The sequence below is a fragment of the Populus euphratica genome, unplaced genomic scaffold (genome assembly GCF_000495115.2).
Source record: "Populus euphratica unplaced genomic scaffold, PopEup_1.0 scaffold1243.1, whole genome shotgun sequence".
Taxonomy (NCBI): Eukaryota; Viridiplantae; Streptophyta; class Magnoliopsida; order Malpighiales; family Salicaceae; genus Populus; species Populus euphratica.
In genome coordinates, this window is record NW_011501090.1 from 36,186 (window position 1) to 42,761 (window position 6,576).

General features: G+C 39.4%; 1 pseudogene; it reads right to left on the bottom strand.

Annotated features, from left to right (window-relative positions):
- The window catches only part of LOC105117221 (uncharacterized), a 9,616-nt pseudogene extending 6,369 nt beyond the window's left edge, over positions 1-3,247 (bottom strand).
- Positions 3,248-6,576: the final 3,329 nt, after the last annotated feature.

A 6,576-nucleotide genomic window follows, 5' to 3' on the forward strand; every position in this document is an offset into this window, starting at 1 on the left:
ACTTAGGTAATAAATAACTCTTTCCTTCCTTTTGGTTTCATCATGCTGACCCAATACACATCTCATGGCTACTTTGGTTACTGTTAGATATAATACCAAAGGTTTTCCTGATACCAGAGGAACAAGTAAAGGTGGTTTTGTAAATAATGTTTGATTTTATTGAATGCCTCCTCACACTCCTCATTCCAGGTTCTAGGATTCTTTTTCCTTAATAATCAGGATATAGGTTCACATGTTGTTGTTAACTGAGTTGTAAACTAAGCAATATAGTTTAACCTTCCCAAAAAATCCTCTTACTTCTTTCTCTGTCTTAGGGGGTGACATAACTTGAATGGCCTTTCTTTTATCTGGATCCACCTCTATACCTCTATCACTTACCCCAAATCTCAATAACTTACCTAATTTTAACTCTGAATGAACATTTTGCAGGATTGAGCCTTAATTCATACTTCCTCAACCTCTCAAATAACTTCCTTAAAACCTCAACATGATCTTCTCCCTTTTTAGACTTAACAATTATATCATCTACATACATCTCAATTTCCTTGTGCATCATGTCGTGGAATAGAGTCACCATTGCTCTTTGATAGGTTGCTCTAGCATTCTTCAAACCAAATTGCATGACCTTATAGTAGTATGTCCCCCAAGGTGTGACAAAAGTTGTTTTTGCCTTATCCTCTAAAGCCATCTTTATCTCGTTGTATCCTGAAAAACCATCCATGAAGGAATATGTGGATCTTCGAGCAGCATTGTCCACTAAAACATCTATGTATGGTAGAGAAAAATCATCCTTAGGGCTAGCTCTATTCAAATTCTGGAAATCCATACAAACTCTAATCTTCCCCTCATTCTTGGGGACCACAACAATGGTAGATACCCATTGTGGATATCTAACTACTTCTAGAAAGCCAACATCCCACTACTTCTCGAGTTTTGCCTTGACCTTGATCCAGATATCCGGGTAGGCCCTTCTCAACTTCTACTTGACTGGTTTATAGCCTTCTTCCAATGGTATCTTGTGTACCGCAATATTTGTATCCAAATCAAGCATATCTTCATAGGACCAAGCAAAGACATCTAAATATTCTTGTAATGGGATGATCATTTCCATCCTTCATTTAGAGGTAATTAAGGTACCTATTTTCAAATCTTTCCTGAGCTGATCACTACCCATATTGATGGTTTCGAGTTCCTCTTTGGCAGGTTTCCAAGTCTGTTCCTATTATTCCACTAGCTTGGTGAATTCACTGATATTGCTTTTATCCCACTCTTTTTCTTTCATACCTATCATATGTTCGTTCGAGTTTGGTCGTTTATTTTTGATGCTAAATGTATGTGATATTGTAGGAGATTGGCTTTCAGGATTCATTTTGAAAACTACCAGAGCTTTTTGGGTTACCCAGTTTTGAAATTTCTTACCCTGAGCCAAATTGAGCACAAAGGTCTTGGTGGAGACTTCTTCTAGTGTGTGGATCGTTAGTTGTGGTAGCGCTTCATCTTTCTTTCCTGTTACTATCTCTGTGTCATCTTCATCCACCTTATTTTCCCCCAAGGTATTTATGCTCATATTTGGTAGTTCTTGACCAAGGCTTTCTGCTCCTTTATCGGGCTGCATTACATATGTAGTTTTTGGGAATGACATTGCAAGGGTAGGGATTTCTAGCTTTTCTTCTTCAGGCCCTCTTCCTTTAATTCTAGTCATTCTTCTTTCCCTCCTCTAGCTAGCAACCCACTGATGATTCTCGTTGTTAGGTTTATACCCCAACCCAAATCTTTGGTCAACACATTTCATCTTTGTCAGATTAACTCGTTTTGGTACTCCAGTGATAGGGTTATACTGAAATGGGATCCCATGTTCCAAGAAGCATTGAGTTGTCATCCTTGTTGCATCTAAGATCCTTGGCCTTCTTAGTATTGTGTTCTCAGGCACCCAGTCAGTGTTCATAATCTTAAAAGCATGGATATTGTTATCATTACAATCCTTCGCCTCGATTAAAGGTACATCCATATTCTTTAGCATGGATACCGTCTCTTAGGCTTTGACGGTTACCAACATCCCATTCATGATATACTTCAAGTAATGATGAAGTTACTACCCCCACTACATGAATCTAAGGTCTTCCTAACAACATACTATAGGAAGGGTGGATATCCATAACTTGAAGCGTCACTAGGAACATTAGTGGCCCGATATGTAGCTCCTCTTCTAAAGTCTTAATTATTGGCCTAGGTGAGTTGTCGTCTAAAGTCTTAATTATTGGCCTAGGTGAGCTGTCGTATGCTCTGGCCATCATAATACTTGGCTTCATATGAGATTCGTCAATTGGCCTTTCTTTTAGAATGTATCTTGGCAACACATTGAGAGCCGAGCCATTATCGATGAGTACTTTTCCTATGAGGCAGTCTTTGCACCTAACAGTAATGTATAAGGGTTTGTTGTGTCCAGTACCTTCAACATCAAGCTCATCAGCCGTGACGTAGAGGTAATTAGTTACGTAGATCCTCCCAACAGATGCTCCATGGTTTTATGTTCAATGTCTTGGGGCACATACACCCCATTCAAGACCTTTTGCAAGGCGTTTCGGTGCGGCTCAGAGCTAAGTATCAAGGACATAAGGGAGATCCTAGCTAGAGTCTTTTTTAGTTGATCTACTATGCAATATTCACTATGCTTGATCAACTTCAAAAATTCATTTGACTCCTCTTCTGTTATCGACTTATTAACTTTTAGTGTTTTGTCAAGATCTACTACTTCTTTACCCTTTGTCTTCCTCAACTCTCTGGGTGTAAAGCAACGACCACTCCGAGTCAAACCACTAACCTTAGTTTCGAACAAAGGAAGAGGAGTTTGAATGTTGGAGGCATAACTGTAATTATAAGGCATGGCATTATGATTTCCTTTTGTGCAGGAAGGTTTAACCAAAATTAGCCTTAATGGCCTATTAGTTGTTTGTTAGACCCTACATACTCCTGTCATCTCATCTTAACCTTCCATCATACTCACCTCACCTCTGCTCTCTATGGGTTCAATCCTCAACTCCCCTATTTTCAGCATTTTTGCAATCTTTTCGCAAAACTCGCTGCAATCCTCAATATGATGTCCATCTCTTCCATGGAATTCACAGTAATCATATCCCTCTATATGGCTCTTCATATTTGTCTTTAGAAATCCTGATTGTATCAACATGTTGTACAACTTCTTTGTGGACACCTTTAATGCCTTGCATTGATTTCCAACTTCTATCATGCCTATTCCACTACTACTTGGGGCGTGTTTAGGCAAGGGGTTGAATTAACATTGGGCTTGTCTTCGAAGGATACCCATCCTATCTTAATAAGCTCTAACAACCTCTTCTTGAAAGCGTAGCAGGTTTCAATCCCATGCCCGGGATTACCCGCATTGTACTTGCAAGTCAACTCGAGCTTGTACTAAATTGGGAATGGTGGTTGCAATGGTAGTGTAGGGATATGAGCTATGTGTCCAATACTCAACAATTTGGCATACATGTCCTTCAAGGGCATAGGTAATGGTGGCAGTTGTTCTGGAGTGTATCGTGTACTCAGTCTTTGGTGGTTGTTTTAATTGTTTGACTGGTTATTTGTTCGATGAGGGGAAAAAGGTTGGCTAATGTTCATGTGGGTGAATTGGGAGGTAGGTATTTGTGGATTATAAGAATCTCCTCTCTTGCCTTTGTATCCACTTTCCAAGCTATTGATATCATCTTCCCTCTCTCTTCTAATAAAACATTTCTTCTCCAACGGCTCAACTATACACCCAGCTTTAATCCCTTGCTCTATCCTTTCAGCTATACACATTACATCGTAGAAATGCTGGGATGAACTACCCATTAAATGCTTATAATAAGGTGCCTTGAAGGTATTAGCAAACTAGGTCACCATCTCAGTTTCTATTAAAGGGGGTTGGACATGTGTTGCCTCATCCCTCCATCTTTGTGCATAGGCCCTTATCTCCATTGACATTAGACTTGTCCGATTCAGAGCGATTTCTAGGTTAAACTTGTACTGCTTAGAAAAGCCTCCACCAAATCTCTCTAGCTCCTAACCCTGATGTTGTCTAACCTCATATACCAGCTCAAAACAGATCCTGCTAGGTTATCTTGAAAGAAATAGATTAGCAATTTATCATAACGGATTACTTTCACCATTTTGTTGTAGTAGGATCGAAGGTGAGTGTTTGGGCATTCCAAACCAGTGTACTTAATAAACTCTGGTATCCTAAAATCTTTTGGCACCACGATGTTTGGAACCAAACATACTTCCGCGGCTCGCATAGGGTCAAACCAGTCATTACCCTTAACTTCCCTTAATCTTTCTTCCAAAGCAAACAACTTGTCTTGGTCCATCAAACTAGGAGACCTATTGCCAGGGACTCCCTCTACTATTAAGTCCACAGTAATTGGAGCATGAGTTGGCTGGATAGGGGTGAGAGGCATAAAATGTTGTTCATTGGTCGAGTTTGCCCCCTGGTTTTGAGATGCTTGAGGGATGTGAGCTACTAGCGCTCCTTCAGGTTGTTGTGCTGATGTTCCCTCCCCATTCTTAGCTCTTAGAAGTTGCGTAAGTAGATCAGTCAGCCGGACAACTTCATTTTTTATGAATTCCAACTCGGTTTGATAATGTGACTCTAAATGAGCTTTTTCTTCGCTATCCATCCTTAATCTGGACCGGGTGTGGTGGACTTTGGATGTGAGACTATGTTTCTTAACTCTTCTTCATTATAAGTCCTTTTCCTTTTTGGTTGCTCTATTGTTGATTCTGGATGTTTTGATGTTGCGAAACCTCTCACTTCAGAAAGCTCATTATTCCTCGAAACCATATAATTCTGACTGAATGATGTTTCAAAACTGCTTTGTTCTTTCCTTTTTACCATCCGAGGTCTTTCCTAGTCTTATCGGATAAGTTTCATCTCTTCAAAGAAAGGTTGGTGTTTGAACAAACTTATGAAGTCAGCTAAACCTAGAGTTCTTGGTGTGTAATACATTCCATCCAACTGCCTTGTTACAAGTGCGGGTGTATAACTAATGTATCCAGTTACACCGATCAAGGGAACCCAGATCTTGCTTCCATAACTCATTGTGCAGATGACATTGCTCATCCATGGTCCTTTCCATTTGAAGTTACTCTTTGGAAATGTTGTATATTTATCTAGCCATACTTTCTCATCCCAATTCTTCCAAGTTTCATCTATGGTAACTTTTAATAGTCACAAATCAAACCACTAGAAGTTGTTAAAGATGTCCCTTAGTGTTTCGATACGACTGATAATCTATAAATACAATATAAAAATGCAACATCTCATGGATCCTTTTCCATACATTCTGCAGGGGTTGAGTGATAACATGGTTTCTCCCAAAATGGATGAAAAGGGATTGATATGGTTATGCTCGTATTCTATAAAGACATTTACAGCTTCTAAACTGATGACTCTGATTTTAGATGGGAACAATATTAGTCCAGAGATGGCGATGGCCACCAACCTATATCATTCATCTCCTAACTTGCCTTCTTCAGCATTTTTCTTCATTTGGGCTTTAATCTCATTCGGCGACTCTACATTGGCTAATCTTTCCTAGGCCTAATAAACTGACTACCTCTAAAGTTGTGTCTTTAATTTTTCATCTAAGGTAGATCTTGTGGCTGTTGTTTGAAAATCTAGAATCCTGTTGTATTCCTCCGAGGTCGGTGTCATCAATGTTCCCGAAGGTAAAACACCGATAACTAGGATCTTAAACATTAAGTAAGGCTTTGATTGTTGCTACTTGTACGGGTAACCTCATTAGTTGTGCAATTCTCCTATATTGCCTTTCAAAAAGAGTCTCATAAACATATTCCATAACAAACAATAACTTTCCTAAGTCATTTACCATGTGATTTATATGGGTAATGTGAGGCAACCCACTAGCATCGATTCTTGGACCTTTTCCTTCAGCTACCTGAGTCAACTCATATTCTTGCCCAAACTCTTGGAAAGATAGGTACTTAGCCATGATCTTAACTCAGAACTAGGATTGATGAATTATTAATCATGATGCAAATGAAAGTAAGATACGTATCCTAAGGACAAGCTCTATTTATTAAGTGAGACTTGGTAGGTTTTCTATCTGGTCTTGAAGGGGTCTCATATCTGCCTAGTGACGTTCTTCGTAAAGACAGTATATGGGCGTTGCAAGGAACAGTTAAGGCACGTAAGCCCACCATTACCAAGGAGGCACTCAGATATGAGTTGGGTGTTTCACGCATCTGAACCCTGACCAATAGTCATAGGGCAAATCGCTAATCCCCCACCTAGCTTAAAGCTTGTGTGTGCTTCTTAAAATCAAAGTATGTGATGCATGAGATATTTCTATATAGTGCATGAAACAGTTCTATACAATGCATGAACAATATGTAAAAAACTTTTAAAGCATATAAGCAGATAACAAAAAGGAAAGACATATTAACAATAAACACAAGAAAATAAAAAACAAATTAGACAAAAACAAAGCTTAGTCCACAAGGTCCCCAGTGGAGTCACCATTCTGTCGCACGTGTGCGGCGTCGCGGCGGGTTTTCCAC